Source organism: Ornithodoros turicata, chromosome 1 (assembly GCF_037126465.1).
Source record: "Ornithodoros turicata isolate Travis chromosome 1, ASM3712646v1, whole genome shotgun sequence".
NCBI lineage: Eukaryota > Metazoa > Arthropoda > Arachnida > Ixodida > Argasidae > Ornithodoros > Ornithodoros turicata.
In genome coordinates this window covers 145,294,274-145,313,551 of record NC_088201.1, presented here as the reverse complement: position 1 = coordinate 145,313,551, position 19,278 = coordinate 145,294,274, and the positions used below count along the sequence as shown (strand labels likewise).

Genomic DNA, 19,278 nt, shown 5'->3' with positions numbered 1-19,278 from the left:
AGCATTCGCTTGTACAAAGGATGACTCCACACTACACAAAGGGAGCTAGTATTCAGTCGCTTGCCCGTCTTCTTCTGCTCCGTTTGCGCCGACACACGTTCTTCAACTCCGTCGCTTGGAGCTGACACCGTTGAAACTGATGCATCTCTGTGATGGTCTCCAGTAAGGAAGCGCGTTTCTTTCGCAAAGAACCGTGTGATGCCATCCACTTAAGGGCAAATATTATGATACTACTGCCGGAGAGGAGTATGTAAAGAGAGCGCAATGATGCGAATAGGTTTTATTGCATACAGGCATTGACAACCAAAGCTACATCTGGATATCTTCAGCCAGCATTTATCTAGTGACAATCGCCTTTGGCACAAGAGCCATTAGGTGCAGTATCTGGGATCTGAAATAGCAAAATATATCCATACATTGTAGCATCTGTATAAAAAATACACATGTTCTTCAACTAATTCAGGGAAGCCGAAGTGCCAAGACAAAGACCGAGACGCCTTTATTTCCTTTCAGAGATCTCATCCTTACATCAGACTGGTATAAACACTGAATTGTAGTTTTGATTGTTGATTACGAGGGTCCGGTCTGTTCAGCCAATGTTCCTCATGTTGTTCCTGAACAGCACCGGATGAGATGTAACAGCACGGACAAGACATTCAACGGAAAGGTTAAATTTAGATCGAAATTCCTCTCCTTTGAAACATTGATTTTCTCCAGTTGCACTGCTTGTGGAGGAGGGGAAGGGGGCTGTGTCTTATCCTAAAAGGAGTCCTTACCCATTTCTCGCTCGTTACAAACATCCTACAATCGTTTTCTCCCCCTTAAACTAGTGTAACAACAACAACTTTATTGCGAGATGATGAATGGCGAGCTTCATCTCCAGGGGTGATACTCTACCTCATTGGTGATGTGGGGTATGTAATATTGAATGAAATGGCCTTTTCACAATAAGGATCAAAGGCCTATGGTATCCAGAAAGGTGAAAAGAGCTTTGAGGGCAGGGCGTTGGTGGGATGGATATGGCCAGAGACCAGGCAATTTTGTGAGAGAAAGAAAGGGTGCAAGAGTCCAGCTCGTCAAGGAATTCGTAGAGTCCTGTTCGGGAAGATTGGCATTCGCTGAACCAATGCGGCATCTTGACGAGAGGTATGTCGAAGCATGCGGAAAGCAAGCGCTGGATCAACTGTGCTGAGCATGGCTTGGGCGAGAATGTCAGCCGTCCATTGGCGGGGAGCGAGTGGAGTCACGAGGCGTCGAAATACGGAAAGATGATATCCTCTGAGCAGCGCAATACGGGTCCGCCTTCGAGACGAGAGAGCTGCTTTTACAGCACTGTAGGCCTGTTCGTTTCCTTCGACACCGCAAGGGGCTGGAACCCGTTGGAGAACGAGCCTGTGTCCTGTTTCGTAGACAAGGCTCCAAGCCATTAGATCTTTAGAAAAAATCTTCCCGGAAACAACACCGCAAGCGATGTTGCCCCGACGACCGTTTTACGGGCCGCGCATTCCAAGACACGGCCCACCCGGGGGCGGACCGCGTTATCAAGGGCCAAGCCATTAACACATCCAACACCAAGGGTGCCAGATTTTCAATTCCTTGCCCCGCAGACGTAGTCAATGAATATGACCCATTCTCGCTGGGTAAAATCAACGGTGTGCTGCAGAAAGTGAAGTATGAGGTAGAGTTATGCAGCTGTGGATGAGATTTGATGGGAAGGACGACGTCCTTCCACTGCGCCTTCGGACGGGGTGACGAATGCAGAGGTGGACTTGATATTTTGGGATACGCCATCGATTTATGCTGCGACAGAGGTAGAAAACTTCGCGTCTATTAAAGCATAAAAATGAGCTTGAAGGACTTGAGTGGGAACCTGATCTCTTCGTTCCTGGAGGTCCGGAAGGCGTACGAACCTGGATACCCAGGCAGAGACCAGGGTGCGTCCGACGATGTCACGTGAAGCCAGTGAGACTCTGGCGTGTCCTTTGTGCTAGCGACGTAAATCACTTTCAGAACGGTATCAAATCTTCCTGAGGTGTGGGTGACGGGGAATGTGCGAACGCAAACGTAGGAAGTTTTGAGCCATTTCACGCACACGGAGAACCTCTGCTCCCGTGTGAGCATCTAGAGGTGTCGCCGAACAGCCTTCTGAATCCGTTTCGGAGCCTGCTGCTTCATGGGGTAGGAGCGCACGCCGTGATCGCCGTTCGGGACGTCGTCGGAGCACACGGAGACGCTTGTATTCCGTTCTGTGGCAGAAAACTTTAGTGGGACACGATGCAGTGCGGTTGCTTCCTGGACTGCGGTGGCCACAGCGTGACAGAAGTCTTGCGTATTGCTGAGCAATATCGGCTCACCTGCGGGATGCCGACCAGGGGGTGTATCCCGTTTGATACCATTAAAAATAACCTTTTAAAAATAAACACGTAACGAGCCTCTCTTAAAAATACATCTCCCACAATATACGCTTAAAAATCAACGCACAAAAATAACCGCTGAAATATCCCCACGTAAATAAAAACGAAATAACTGCCGAACTATCCACGCGTAAATAAAAACCCTAAGGAACCCACGGTTAAGAATATATCGTTAAAAATAAATCGTTTCAGAATCCCCCAAATCCACCGTACGGTAAATACAACAGATACTCCCAAATCCATACTCCGAGTAAGGCGAACTCAGGACACGCGCAAGAACGAACGGGCACTTGACAGTGTCACAATTCATATTGATGCTTTGTCAAGCGAAATAACGCGAGACATGCACATAATGCATAGCCTTTCTGCACTAGAAAAGAAAACGTAGCAACAACGCATACACAGAACAAAACATGGCAGCCATGACAGTCCAGAGATAGGTAGGAGGTAAGAGCTAACAACGGCAAAACCATCAATGTAAGCTACATTGTGCCGCTATCATCTGTGGTGAGATACATAAGTATTACTCCGCTGTCGTATTCGACTATACAGGGTATATTTTGAAACCGTTTATTTTTAAGGACATATGGTTAAACGGTACATTTTTAACCATAATTTTTTTCTTGTTGATTCCTGAGCGATTGTTTTTTTTTTGCACCGATGGCTCACGCCACTTGATGAAAAACGAGACAACCTGGACGCGTACATTTTGCGCTTCGAACGGCTGGCTACGGGGCAACACTGGCCCAAGGACCAATGGGCTACCGCACTCAGCGTGTGACTTAGTGGTGACGCGTTTGGAGCCTTCGCAAGGTTGACCCCCGTGGATCCCGCGCATTACGAGAAGGTGAAGGAAGCGCTCTTGCAAAAATTCCGACTGACGGCTGAAGGTTTTCGTGAAAAATTTCGAAACGGAAAACCCACGGACAGGGAAACCGGCACGCAATTTGCAGCGCGGCTAAGTAATCAGTTTGACCGCTGGGTCGACCTATGTGAGACGAAACACGATTACGATAGCCTACGCGACCTGCTTTTGAGCGAGCAATTCGTTAAGGGGTGCCAACCAAAACTGTCGATGTTCCTGAGAGAAAGGAATACAGAATCACTAAAGGACTTGGCGGCACTTGCAGACCGTTTTCTAGAAGCTCAGTGTCAAAGTCATCACGGGGAGAGTACAAGTAAGGAGCTGAAGAGGCTGAGGAGCCGAAGCGAGGGACGGATACGAAGCAAGTACGCGAACGAGAGGAAGCGCGAATCCCGAGGGGATGTTACTTGTACGGCAAGGTCGGACATATAGCGTTAGAGTGTAATAGGTCCCGCACAGGAAGACGATCAAATGTGGTTTGCTACACGTGTGGGAAGTGGGGGCACAAGGCAAGGGACTGCACCGTGAAGGCGGCAACACTGTCACAGTCATCATGCATTATGGCCCCAAAGTGTGAAGCAAAATGCCGTGCAGAAGCGTGTAAGAACGACCAGTACGTAGACCAGTGCAGTTCCCGCTGTTGTGTTGTTGTGTCTCCGTCCTCTCTTTGGCTTTTACTCATGGCTGTACGTAGAGCTGAGGAACGGCGTAAGGGTTCCAGTTGTTACTGCTTGTGTGTCACCTGAGATACAGTTCCTAGTATAGAAGGTATGCCCGTACTAAAAGGGAACCTGCGAAGGCATGACGTGACTGTCTTGCGCGATACCGGGAACGACACAGTCGTCGTAAGGATGGCACTTCTGAAAGACGACGACATGACTAGGAGGTTCAGCCCTGTGCGCCTTGCTGATGGAACAGTGAGGAATTTGCTGGAAGTAAAAAAAAATCATGAAGACTCCGTTTTACAGTGGGCACCTCACGGCGAAGTATATGGTGACACCACTATACGATCTGATAATTGGGAATGTCCCGAATGTACGAGTACCACAGACCAGGAATCAAAATTACAACAATCGTACAACTAAGGCTGTGAAGACGAGTCAGGGTGGGAGGAAGTCGCATTCCCTTCCTTCCAGCCACTTCAAGGGGTACGAAGACAGGGGAGTATCAGTGAGGGAAGGAGAAGAAAGGTCTGCATATATACCACCGTGGAGAAACGTAGAATGGAGGCGGAAGTTGCGTCAGTGTCCAACGAACAGTAGAGAGGAATATCATGGATGTATCTCTGTGTGAGAATCATGCGGAACAATGGGATATGAGATTGGGAAGGAAGAAGCGTTAATTTCATAGCAGAGTAAAGGGAAATGTATGTTTCATGAGAAGGTTGTTGCTATTGTTGTTTTGAGCCCCGTCTCGTAGTTCCGTGCTTGTTTATGTGACGAAAGCGTTTTAGTAGAGTATACAGTAATGTGATGAAAGTCTGTTGCTGTTGTAATGAAGAATGCATTGTAGCATATTTTTGTGTTTGCTTTTTATGGTACGTTTGCTAATGGTTCTTGCATTGGATGCATTGTTCCCACATGCCAGGGATAACGTTCAAATGGTAAATACTCTAGGTTTTTCGTTGTCCTTATTGCATATTTTGTGACGCATGGTTATGAAATTATTCGTTTGCGTAAGGAGAAGTTGAAAGCAAACTTTTAGTCGTACCTGTGAGGTTGTTGAACGGTATAATATTCGTAAGTAGGGGGCCGTGTCACAGTACAACAAATATTTTTGTTTTAAACAGCCGTAATTTACCATATATTTTTCTAGATTTTTAATGTGTAAGCCTTGCGGCGAACCAGGCGGAAAAGTGGTGTCCATTTTGGTGGCCAGAGTAGCCGTTCTACCGTGGGAACGCAGGTGTCTGCAGGATTGTAAAAGAGCAGGTAACTTTCCATTCCTAGAATGTGACGCAGGCAGCGACCTATTTCTGACTAGGCAAAGTGGGCCACTCCTTGCGGGCATTGTAGAAATCCCCGTGCCTCGACGTATTAAAAGATGGGATCGTAGGGAATAAGGTCACTCGTCTGGTGGTCAGTGTGTAAAGTGAAAGGTGTAATGAAAGTGGTGGCGGCGGTTCTCCGCTTGGGGAGATTCCGATGTCGGTACATTCAAAGGGTGGACGGTAGTGTAATGGAAGTTCGACGATCGATGAAGAAGGGCAAAGACTGTAAGTGACGTCAACTTGTGCAACCAAGTGTGTGAGAATCTCTGCGTGAGGAAGGTCAAGGACGTTTTGTGTATCACGACGGAAGATACGAAGAACCCTTCTGAAGAAGAACGGCATTGGACTTCGACCGAGGACTCCGTCTGTCACCACCACAGCTATGTTTGTTTGAAAAGCGTTGACTGCTTAATATACGTACTGTGATTTATTGTAGCCTGTGTGGAACAGTTGTGTTGTAGGTCAGATTTGTAGTTTAAACGTATAGGGATTATCGTTTGTACTTGTGATTTTGGAAGAACGTGCGTGCATACGATCAAGTGTAGCAATAGTAAATTTTTGATTTGTTTGTTGTTCAAACCACGAGTCCTCGTTCACATATCCGTCCGCTATCCACCATCCGTTTGATTGGCTTTGATTGGATCCGTTTGATTGAGTCCGAACTTTTATGTTGCTCACGGGACTGTATCTCGCACCCGATTTACGTGCTCTGTGACAGAGGGAAGAGGGCAGTGTGGGGGTTATGGTAACGATGGGGAGACGCATGCGATTTTCCCCTGAACATGAGCAACGGTGTGTCACTGTTGCAGTGTGGTGATAGCCACATTTTGCGCATATGGGCTCACATCGCGAGGTACATTGCTTACGGTCATGTCGGCCAGAACACACTTTGCATTTTTCGACTTGCCATAGTCACGAGCCTAGCGGTCAAACTTCTGGTAGTTGTAACATTGCGTTGGGGGTCTACGTATACCGACACGGGGAAGTACGTGAAGCCGAGGGGAATCTCAGCGCCTGGACAGGTTTAAAAGACAGGAGCACATTACCCTTAACGATTGCGTCTGCAGACCCGTCACTCTCCCAAGAGTAGGCATGTTTACGTTTTACGTGAGTGACACCGTTGCAACAGAAGTATTCGAGCAGCTGGTCTCCGCTGTGACGTCGAGGGATGCCAGTGATGTAATGCGCTGGAAGGACTGTGAGATACAGGCTTTGACTGCGATCCCAGCGACTGACCCAATGCTCAGTGGGCGTTGCGCTGAGTGCTCCGACGAGACGTGGACTATTTACGTGTTATTGGTTACGTGTTTATTGGTTTGGTGGTGGAGATCATTCACTGAGCTATTGAGTTGGGGTTTTATGGAACATGCATGGACGGCACATCTCCGTCTGCCAGTGGTGGCGTCACCTCCTTATTATCAAATGCATTAAGGAGTCCCGTTTCTGATGTGCCTGATGCCTGCGTAGGTTCCCCCATTGGAGCATCTGCGCACCGTGGAGCGACCCCTGTCGCTAGCGCTAGTCACGTCTGGTCGCCCGGAGGTCAGGTGCTTCCTCGGTGCCGCGGACTCCTGGGGTCCTGCAACACCGTCGGCCTCCTGACATGCGTTGTCTCCTGTGACTGGGGAGAAGAGCTTGCCCTCGGTCATTGAAAAAAACCAAGGTAAGTGAGGTAGCAGAGAGAATATGTCCTTGTGGTTCAACTGCTTCTTCTGTAACACCTTCTGAACCGCATTGATCTCTACCAGTACCGGCCATCTTCGTAAGCCTTCCGAATCTTCGGGAACGAATAGACCAAGTTTACCCTCAAACCCCTCGTGCCCGTTCTCATGCTCAGGTAGGAGAAAAAAATTCCACTTTATCGGAACCATTAATTGATGGCGCTTAAATGGCAATGCTGCCTTGGAATTCGTAATACCATCCGAAGGGGTAGTGCAAGGCAGAGAGTCGAACCGAACCCGAACATCAACCGAAAACCGAAACAGTCGACGCCGTCTCGCAGCTGAACCGGAACGGAACAGTTAAAAAAATAGCGGTAACCGGTTCAAATAACGGCTCATATGGAACTAAGGGTGGGACTTTATATATTGTGCATGAACATAAAAATATATCTTTTTTTTTTTTTGCTGTCACTCTTGCTTCTTTTGTGAGCCTCGTAGCCATGTCGTGGCCGTAAAAGTCGTGCCCTGCAGGAATGCTCTGGATTTTCTCGAGTCGCGAAATACCAACTTTATGGAGAATGATGAATGAGAAGTTATGACGGAAAACTGTTTTGACTAATAATGTCACGGACATACACAAGAGTATACACAAGAATTAGGGACCAACGACACTTTAGGGTAGCATTCAGGAAATGACATATATTATAATAATCGTATGCTAATCAACCTGACCTATACAGGGTGTCCAACCTAACTGCAGAAATGATCGCTGACACATAGCACTGTCCAAGAAAAACTGGCTGCCCTCCTATCACGTTTTCGTTACGAACAGGTGAAGCCTTGTAAGACCAGCCTGTCTGTAACAGAAACGTTATAGGAGAGCTGTTAGTTTTTCTTTGACATCGCCATGTGTTAGAGGTCATTTCTACGGTTGTCGTGGACATCCTGTATAATAATGGTACTGTACTGTTACACGTATAGGTTTGTCTGCGCAGTGTGGCGACATGTTGCAGGTGCCGCAGGGAAGTACTGCGGATAATTTGGACCACCTGGGGTTCTTTTGACGTGCGCCGAAAATCTCCGACACACAGTGCTGGAAGCAATCTTTACCTCCCCCACATTGGTACCGTTCTCGGCCGCGATCTTGAGTTCAGCAAGCCAGCACGTTACCGACCGAGCTACCGAGGACGGTCATGCTGTATATGTGCATCCTGTGTAGTCGCACCTGTATAATCGCATCCTGTATAGTCGCACAGCCGAAGACATATCCATCGGTTGGTCCGCCTACTCGCATTAATACCCCAAGAACACGCGCGGTCCCCAGGATGTCCTCAAAGTCTCATCACGCCCTCGTCCATGATGGGGTGAACGGAGGAGGTTCATAGGCTGTCATCATAGGAGCTTCCAGTGATTGTCATTTGCGTACATCCTGTGATCGTCAACCGGAGGACAAGCACAAGAGAAGTAACTTATTTTAAAACTGCGTTCTGTATTTTATTACCAGCTAGCAGTAATCAATTTCCTGTTTTATTTCCCATTAACCAATAGAATCAAAGAAGGAGTGCTCATGCATAGATCTAAAAAACTACGAACGAAAATATCAAATAAAAACTGATATAGGGGTGCAAATACTGATCGTCGGATTTTAAAGGAATCCGTCCATCTGCTGCGTTTCACCTGCAGTAAAATACAGTTTGCTAGACCTTTCACTGCGGCCTTATTGCATGAGTGTCCGCAAGGGATCCCTGGCAGGAGGTTGCACTGAGCGTTTTATTTCCCAAGAGACAAAAATAATAGCGTTTCACTGCCCAAGTTTCACTTACGATGCATGCCTCAAACCAAAACAGTAAGAAACACGGACATTACCTCGTCCGTGACATCGATTGACATTGACATTACATTGATAGCGATTTAATACTCCAAGAAATTTCTCACTTCATTGTTGTCACTTCATTGTCATCTCAACTTAGATACCTCACCCTTTGTTTTGACTAAGATGCGAAGAGGTCTCCCGAATCTGCTGAAGTTCGGAAGACAAGCAATAAGTTGTATTTGTTCTGTCTTGGAAAAGGAATGCTGCTGCATCATATGCCTTTTTAAGTGGTTTCGCTGGGCTTAGTGGCCTACGGGTCTTTTATATATTTATCTTTTTTGCTTTTCAAACTGTGACACTCATTGTTTGTGATGAGAAATACGCCGAACAAATACCGATGAGAAACCACGAATGCTAGCTGGTGACTGAGGTGATGACTTTATATAAAAAAAACACATACACGCTGACTGGGTGCTGCAAATGTGGCCTTGCTTCCCAAAATAAATAATTCACTAAGATATCTGCTTGCTCCCAGAATTGTACTAGCCGCGTCATTGGTAGCTCCATAAGAGGTCCTGAGGATATGACGGAGAGTGTCACTTTGTCACATTTCTAACAAATTGAGAACCTGGTGGGGAAGTCATGGGGATGTTATCCCTGTCTGCTGATGAATTTCCTCGGACGTACACAGGAGGTCGTTGTGTTCTTGGGGTATGCACATCCTGTATATATGTGCATATAAATTCGAGTAGGCGGAGCAACCGATGGATATGCATTCGGCTGTGCGACTTCACGTCTTTCAAATTTCTTCTTCTTCGTTTGTTTGTTCTTCTTCTGTTCTTTTTTGCGCAGTGCAATGCGAAAGCAAACTATCGGAGCTCAAAATACAGCATACGTCCGTGTGTACGACGCTGCAGGATAAACTGCCAACATGCGTGTGTAAACTTACCAAAGAACATACCAAGATAGTTTTCTTTGTGCATTCGAAATAAAAAAAAAGGTAAAACCAACCATGCTGACATCGTATTTAAAACTCGTGAATCGGCCGAATATGAGTCGAACGCGCTGTTTGCACCTGCTCTTGCCCGTGCTCTGTCGTTGTTTCACAGATACTTCACTCTAACGGGGCATGGTAGCACAGCGACGGTCACATAAAGAGCCCGGGCTCAGAATCGCAATTCCAATCCAACTACCATCAAGCGTCGTTTACTGATTATCGTGTATTCGTGTCTCCTGTCTGGTAATCAATATATCAATATCAATGACTTAAATGACTTAGGCCGAGAATGGCTTAGGCTTGGTTGACTGTTATATTTCTGCCGAGATTCTGCGAACAATCCGGTGGGTTAGTTAACCACCGCGACATGAGCCACTTGCTGGGCCAGTCAACACAAACCGGTAATTCATGGTTACGCTGCTGTCGTAACCACTACTAAACTTGTTTTTCATTTCGCGCAAAATCTTTCAAGACCTTGAACGACCGTTGACGTTCTCCTATCCGCTGTACTACAGCACTGTACGACATAAACGGAAGTGTGCTTTAACCTGCCTGTTGTGCTTCGTTCCCACCAGCGTCCACTGAACCGGTTCGTGAACCGAACCGTTTGGAAAAAAACTGGTTCGAACCATTATATTTCGTCCCGGAGCTGAACCGGAACTGAACCCTTAACATCGAACCTAAACCCGCACCGAACCCATAAACGTTTCAGTTCGACTATCTGGTGCAAGGACTATGCCCTTCGCATACAGACTCAAGTAGTATTCAGTCATGCAGAGTTAGGTCGCATGAGCAACTCAGACATTGCCACCAGGGCAGCGCCACCGTCACGCCGACTTTTTTCGCGTATTTTTCCTCGCGCGCGGCAAGCGGCGCTCGGGTGGAGGCTCTTACCGGTGGGCGGAGCGTGGCCGGAGGGCTGCGTGCGCGCTTACGCGCTCACATTTTTCAGCCTGAGCCGACTTCTTTCGCCATTTTTCAATCTGTGCCGACTTCAATCGCAATTTTTTCCCCGATACAACAGATGTGTAGTAGGCAGTTTACATGCAAAGGATAGCCATACACAAAAGTACAAGTGAAAATATATTTATTAAAGTCATTAGTGTCGAGAATTATGTTATGACTCTGTGTGAAGGAGAAAAAGTTGATGCAAAAATCTGATGCAATAGCATTGAAGGGGTATCACTTTTTTTTATTAGTGAAAATCATGCGAGTTTTCAATTAAGCAGAAGGAGTAGCACATTTTAATCAAAGAGGATATTTTTAATCAATACGATTACAATCAAAATTAAAAGTTTTATTATAAAAAGTCTAACATTATTATATGTGACCACCATAGTGGAGCTTTAATTACAAGTGCCGATAGATGTAGTTAATTGTGTACAGCAGAGAACCTGGAAGACCATGGGACAAGAATGACAGGAACACAAGACGAAATAAAATATATAACACTACATTTAAACAGAGAAGATATTCTTAATCAAAACAGCAGAGGAGGAGAATAATCTATCATTTTAAGTATCATAAAATCATCTTCGTGACTTAATCTAGTCGAACCCCATACAATTTTCTTTCTAAGAGACACTACAAACATTACTTTGCTTTATGAATTCAACACAGAAAATATATTAAATATGAACTTCACCACATAGCACGCTCCTAGCCAACAACCCGCTCTTATAATATCTGCCCTGATTTGTGTAAGACTGGAGGCGTACACCTGTTTTGTGACAGTTACGAACATTTTCGAGCACAATCGGGAAGATAAGCTGATTATTCCAACATGACACAATTAATCAATTTCTCATTAAGTAAACAGCATAGCAATACGGAAATAATGAGAAACACGATCAACAGCTAATAGAGAACCAAAACCCATAGTCGAACCCCATACAATTTTCTTTCTAAGAGACACTACAAACATTACTTTGTTTTATGAATCCAACACAGAAAATATATTAAAAAATGAACTTCACCGCATAGCAAATTCCTAGCCAACAACCAGCTCTAATAATATCTGCCCTGATTTGTTGAAGACGGGAGGCGTACACCTGTTTTTGTGACAGTTATGAACATTTTCGAGCGCAATCGGGAAGATAAGTTGATTATTCCAACACTACACAATTAATCAATTTCTTATTAAGTAAACAGCATAGACATACGAAAATAATGAGAAACAAAACAATCAACAGCTAATAGAGAACCTAAACCCATCACGTAAACAATAAAATAATGACAAATACAAGCAACAGCTAATAGAGAACCAAACAAATGCACCAAAGGAAACAAGAGGCACACAAAAGAAAATAATTGAAAAACAATCTATCAAAACGAGAAACATGCACGGTTGAATAGCAGAGAAACACTCTAAATGGCGCATCTAGCCAACGTGTAAACAACAGACACATGCAGGAAAATAATTGAAAAAGAATCTATCATAACTATAAACATGCCCGAATGAATAGCAGAGAAAAAAATTGAATGGCACACCATCCGCACGTAAACAACAGACAGGAAAATATTATTGAATTACAATCAGCAGCTAATAGAGAGCCAAAATCCAACACGCAAACAAGAGGTACACAAAAGAAAATAATTGAAAAACAATCTAAAACGATAAACATGCACGGATGAATAGCAGAGAAACGTTTTGAACGATGCATGTAAACAACACACAGGAAAATAAATGCCACACAAACTATCAAACATTACAAATTGAAATGAAAATATATCTTTTGAACTATCATAAAATCATTCTTGCGACCTAACAATATACAATTTTCATCCTACTCAGGCACTATAAACATTACCTTGACAGAGGTATCCAAATACGCAGTACAGCTATGCTTTACACAGTACAACCAGACTCGAGACCGGTGGGGTCACTCTGTCCCTCTATACACCCCAAAAGCAAAGAAACCGCATATCCTTTGTCAATCTATGGGGTGGGGAAACCCTCTCTCTTTTTCACATTCTTTCCTCCAAAAGGAAATAATCTTAGGACCGGTGTACAGAGACGAAATTTTTTGGTGATTGCAAATAGACATTAAAATTATTCGATTCTCAAGAACACAATAAGAATTCTATCAACAAACACTAGCACGCAAAAAATCCAAGAATATACTTTTATGTCAGTGCAAATCGGTTTTAAAGAAACATTACCTAAGCAAATGAGAAATATTATCGGCGCAAACAATAGTCAACCAAAACGAGAAACGATGCATTTTAATGTATTTCAGATCTGACACAACTATTATGCATACATTATTCTCAACTCACAAAATATTAATCCAGTGAATATCTGATGCAAAAAGGTAAAGTCACATTTATTCAATGATAGAAAAAATACTCATTCGAAAACGAGAATCAAATTCAATTACAACATTTTATGACAACTTTGCAATAGCAATTTCTACATGCAGAAGCCACAAACAACAAGTTTGGTACAGTGAAAATCAACGCACACAACTTAAAAATACATTCCCAACTAGTAGAATATTTCTCTTCATATGCTATTCTATTCTATATTTCTATTCTATTCAGGACCCACTAGTGGAAACGAAGTGAGAGAGGGAAGCTGAGTTCCCGTACACTTTCGTTAAGGTTACGCCCGCAGGGAGTAGGGGAATCCAACAATGGTCTTGGTATACAATGTATAGTTGGGGAAAGCCATAAACTGACTCCTGCAAGTCAAGTTAGGGAAGGAGGGTCTCTAGCGCTGTCTTGTACGTAGAATCATTGAAAGCACACGTTTTTTCATTACACATCACATCTTTTTGTAAATTGACTTTCATAATTCTAATGTCAGGTGGATATTAATAACATTCTAAACGCGATAACATAATATTTTTGAATAAATAAAATTAGCACCGATATGATTTAATTAAATGTCGAGGCACACTACAAAACAGAACAGACAACTGCTATATATTGAAAGGATGGACGGATTTTGTACACGTTACCATAGGTTATGGGAGGACCTGATAAAAAGCCGCTTCGAAAAGGAGGTGCCTCGAAACGATTCAATTATTGCTGCATTTCGATACGTCCTAGACATGGTCGTATTCGGAGATATAGTGCAAATTATGGAATTCAAGATGGGAGAACTTGTATGCCGAATCTACAATAGTTATAAAAAATATTTGCAGGTCAACATCGGAAGGACCACTGGGATGGATGGTGGAGTTTTTGAGGTTTGGTAACGAAGAATTGAAATACACTAGACCAAACGTAATTGTAATCATTGCAATGGGCATTGCATTAATCAAGAAAGCAATCAGATCAAATTATAATATACAAGCAGTCTATATCGTACGATTCATGACGAATTTGTTGAAATTACACCTAACGATTGAAATGGAAAGTACATAAAAAAATCTTATCACGTGATATATTCCACTAGAGTCTCTACACTTTTTTTTCTTCTACCATTTCTTCCAATGATGTCGAATGAACAGAAGCTCAATATTGTCATACAAGGTCTGATGTATCATCACTTATTGAGACTCAACAAACATATCAATTGCGACAGACAATCTGATGATTTTCATATAATACTCTCTTGTACGCCATTCAAGAATCTTCGTACAAGGCAAAGGAAACATCAGTAAGAGACTGTGCAAGTTCATCGCGACAAAGTGCAAGTTGTCGAATCAATACAAACACGGCGACAGCATATCGCCTGCGTTAATCGACGCTGGATTCAAGCGCCCAATAATCAGAATAAACTACTTGATGTCCTCAGAATTCATCAATCAAGACAACAAACGAAAACTTCAGTGTTTAGAATAGAATTGTAATATATGGAAATAAACAAGTGCATAATTGAAATGATAATTGTAATATTCGTCATCACTGTAATGTATTCTACACATTGCAATGAAAACAGCTTATGATTAGATTGAAGATTGTCAAGGAGACGTTTATTCCACACTATGTACAAGGAACCTCTTGTGGAATCAGCGCTGGCAATCAAATATATTTTACACGACTACACTCTATACAACACCGACATCTGAAGGATAGAATTGTAGAAGAATCGGTAATTGAAATTTAGAGGCACGTTAGATCAATCTTTGTTTACAAAAGAGGATCACTAATATTTTGCGAAGGCTTATTTTATGAATTAAATTGCATAGTGTATATATTTTCTCAAACGATTGGACAGTTGACAATACTATATTGAAAGAAATCTATTATCAAATGACGTGATGCAAGTGATGCCCGGCGTGTTGCCGAAACGCAAAGAAAAAAACATCGGATGCATTCTGTGAATTGGAGCTACGTTTATGTGTGCTGCTTTGGTTAAGTTTGCAAAGGAAATATTTACTTATTATAATTACATATCTTACGGATAGTGGTCATATTCACTGTATAGTGGTTTAACATTTCTGATGACAGTTGTGTGATTCGATTCTCCCAAAATCTTATTGGAACTGTGTGCCGCGTGTTATGATGATTAGAATTGTAGACTCCGCTACGGCATCATGTTTGTCCATCACTTGCATCACGTCATTTGATAATATATTCCTTTCAATATAGTATTGTCAACTGTCCAATCGTTTGAGAAAATATATACACTGTGCAATTTAATAATAAATAAAATAAGCTTTCGCAAAATATTAGTGTTCCTCTTTTGTCAACAAATATTGATGTAACATGCCTCTAAATTTCTATTAGCGATTCTTCTACAATTCTTTCATTCGGGTGTCGGTGTTGTATAGAGTGTGGTCGTGTAAAATCTCTTTGATTGCCAGCGCTGATTCCATGCGAAGATCCTTGTACATAGTGTGCAATAAGCGTCTCCTTAGCAGTCTTCAATATAATCGTAAGCTGTTTTCGTTGCGATGTGTAGAATACATTACAATGATGAAAAGAATACAATTATTATTTCAATTATACACTTGTTTATTTCGATAAATTACACTTCTATTCCAAACTTCGAAGTTTTCGTTTGTTGTCTTGATTGATGAATTCCGAAGACATCAAGTAGTTTATTCTGATTATTGGGCACTTGAATCCAGCGTTGATTAACGCAGGTGATATGTTGTCGCCGTGTTTGTATTGCTCACACAACTTGCACTTTGTAACGATGAACTTGCACAGTCTCTTATTGATGTTTCCTTTCTTTGTATGAAGATTCTTGAATGGCGTACACGAGAGTATTAGATGAAAATCGTCCGGTGGTCCACCGCAATTGATATGTTTGTTGAGTTTCAATAAGTGATGATACATCAGACCTTGCACGACAATATTGAAGTTCTGTTCATTCGACATCATTGCGCGAACTGATAGAAGAAAATAAATGTGTAGAGACTCTAGTGGAATATATCACGTGATAAGATTTTTATGTACTTTCCATTTCAATCGTTAGGCGTAATTTCATCAAATCCGCAATGAATCGTGCGATATAGACTGCTTGTATATGATAATTTGATCTGATTGCTTCCTTATTTAATGCAATGCCCATTGCAATGATTACAATTACGTTTGGTCTAGTGTATTTCAATTCTTCGTTTGCAAACCTCAACAACTCCACCATCAATCCCAGTGGTCTTCCGATGTTGACGGGCAAATATATTTATAACTATTGCAGATTCGGCATACAAGTTCTCGCATCTTGAATTTCATAATTTGCACCATATCTCCGAATACGACCATGTCTAGGACGTATCGAAATGCAGCGATAATTGAATCGTTTCGAGGCTCCTCCTTTTCGAAGCAGCTTTTGATCAGGTCCTCCCATGACCTATGGTAACGTGTGCAAAATCCGTCCATCTCTTTCAATGTATAGCAATTGTCTGTTCTGTTTCGTAGTGTGCCTCGACACTTAATTAAATCATATCGGTGCTAATTTTATTTATTAAAAATATTATGTTATCGCGTTTAGAATGTTATTAATATCCACCTGACATTAGAATTATGAAAGTCAATTTACGAAAAGATGTGATGTGTAAGGAAAAAACGTGTGCTTTCAATGATTCTACGTACAAGACAGCGCTAGAGACCCTCCTTCCCTAACTTGACTTGCAGGAGTCAGTTTATGGCTTTCAACTATACATTGTGTACCAAGGCCATTGTTGGATTCCCCTACTCCCTGCGGGCATAACCTTAACGAAAGTGTACGGGAACTCAGCTTCCCTCTCTCACTTCGTTTCCACTAGTGGGTCCTGAATAGAATAGAAATATAGAATAGAATAGAATATTAATAGAAATATTCTACTAGTTGGGAATATATTTTTAAGTTGTGTGCGTTGATTTTCACTGTAGCAAACTTTTACATTAATTTGAATTTCAGATGAGTTGTTTGTGGCTTCTGCATGTAGAAATTGCTATTGCAAAGTTGTCATAAAATGTTGTAATTAAATTTGATTCTCGTTTTCGAATGAGTATTTTTTCTATCATTGAATAAATGTGACTTTACCTTTTTGCATCAGATATTCACTGGATTAATATTTTGTGAGTTGAGAATAATGTATGCATAATAGTTGTGTCAGATCTGAAATACATTAAAATGCATCGTTTCTCGTTTTGGTTGAGTATTGTTTGCGCCGATAATATTTCTTATTTGCTTAGATAATGTTTCTTTCAAACCGATTTGCACTGACATAAAAGTCTATTCTTGGATTTTTTGCGTGCTATTGTTTGTTGATAGAATTCTTATTGTGTTCTTGAGAATCGAATAATTCCAATGTCTATTTGCAATCACCAAAAAATTTCGTCTCTGTACACCGGTCCTAAGATTATTTCCTTTTGGAGGAAAGAATGTGAAAAAGAGAGAGGGTGTCCCCACCCCATAGATTGACAAAGAATATGCGGTTTCTTTGCTTTTGGGGTGTATAGAGGGAGAGAGTGACCCCACCGGTCTCGAGTCTGGTTGTACTGTGTAAAGCATAGCTGTACTGCGTATTTGGATACCTCTGTCAAGGTAATGTTTATAGTGCCTGAGTAGGATGAAAATTGTATATTGTTAGGTCGCAAGAATGATTTTATGATAGTTCAAAAGATATATTATTTCCATTTCAATTTGTAATGTTTGATAGTTTGTTTGGCATTTATTTTCCTGTGTGTTGTTTACATGCATCGTTCAAAACGTTTCTCTGCTATTCATCCGTGCATGTTTATCGTTTTAGATTGTTTTTCAATTATTTTCTTTTGTGTACCTCTTGTTTGCGTGTTCGATTTTGGCTCTCTATTAGCTGCTGATTGTAATTCAATAATATTTTCCTGTCTGTTGTTTACGTGCGGATGGTGTGCCATTCAATTTTTTTCTCTGCTATTCATTCGTGCATATTTATAGTTATGATAGATTCCTTTTCAATTATTTTCCTGCATGTGTCTGTTGTTTACACGTTGGCTAGATGCGCCATTTAGAGTGTTTCTCTGCTATTCATCCGTGCATGTTTCTCGTTTTGATAGCTTGTTTTTCAATTATTTTCTTTCGTGTGCACTTGTTTGCTTTGGTGCATTTGTTTGGTTCTCTATTAGCTGTTGCTTGTATTTGTCATTATTTTATTGTTTACGTGTGGATGGTGTGCCGTTCAAAGTGTTTCTCTGCTATTCAGTGCTAGCTGCGTGCATGTTTCTCGTTTTGTTAGATTCTTTTTTCAATTACTTTCCTGCATATTGTTGACACGTTGGCTAGTGCACCGTTTAGAGTGTTTCTCTGCTATTCATCCGTGCATGTTTCTCGTTTTGATATATTCTTTTTCAATTATTAATCCTTTATGTACCTCTTGTTTACGTGATGGGTTTTGGTTCTCTATTAGCTGTTGATTGTTTTGTTTCTCATGGTTTCTGTATGTCTATGCTGTTTACTTAATAAGGAATTGATTAATTGTGTAATGTTGGAATAATCAACTTATCTTCCCCATTGCGCTCGAAAATATTCATAACTGTCACAAAAACAGGTGTACGCCTCCCGTCTTCAACAAATCAGGGCAGATATTATTAGAGCTGGTTGTTGGCTAAGAGCATGCTTTGCGTTCATTTTTTAATATATTTTCTGTGTTGGATTCATAAAACAAAGTAATGTTTGTAGTGTCTCTTAGAAAGAAAATTGTATGGGGTTCGACTAGATTAAGTCACGAGGATGATTTTATGATAGTTAAAATGATAGATTATTCTCCTCCTCTGTTGTTTTCAGTATAGCTTCTTTGGATAAATGTGGTGTTATAGATTTTATTTCGTCTTGTGTTCCTGTCATTCTTATCCCATGGTCTTCCAGGTTCTCTGCTGTACACAATTAACTACATCTATCGGCACGTGTAATTAAAGCTCCACTATGGTGGTCACATATATTAATGGTAGACTTTTTATAATAAAACTTTTAATTTTGATTGTAATCGTATGGATTAAAGATATATTCTTTGATTAAAATGTGCTACTCCTTCTGCTTAATTGAAAACTTGCGTGATTATCACTAATAAAGAAAATGTGATACCCCTTCAATGCTACTGCATCAGGTTTTTGGCTAAGTTTTTCTCCTTCACACTGAGTCATAACATAATTCTCGACACTAATGACTTTAATAAATATA

The 19,278-nt window shown here is 41.8% G+C and overlaps 1 long non-coding RNA gene across 1 annotated transcript in view; it reads right to left on the bottom strand.

Moving 5' to 3' along the window:
- Positions 1-351: 351 nt before the first annotated feature.
- LOC135370510 (uncharacterized) overlaps positions 352-19,278 on the bottom strand; it is a 104,360-nt gene continuing 85,433 nt past the window's right edge. The window contains exon 3 of the long non-coding RNA XR_010415364.1: positions 352-391. This is a non-coding gene — a long non-coding RNA (uncharacterized LOC135370510). The remainder of the gene's footprint in view (positions 392-19,278) is intronic.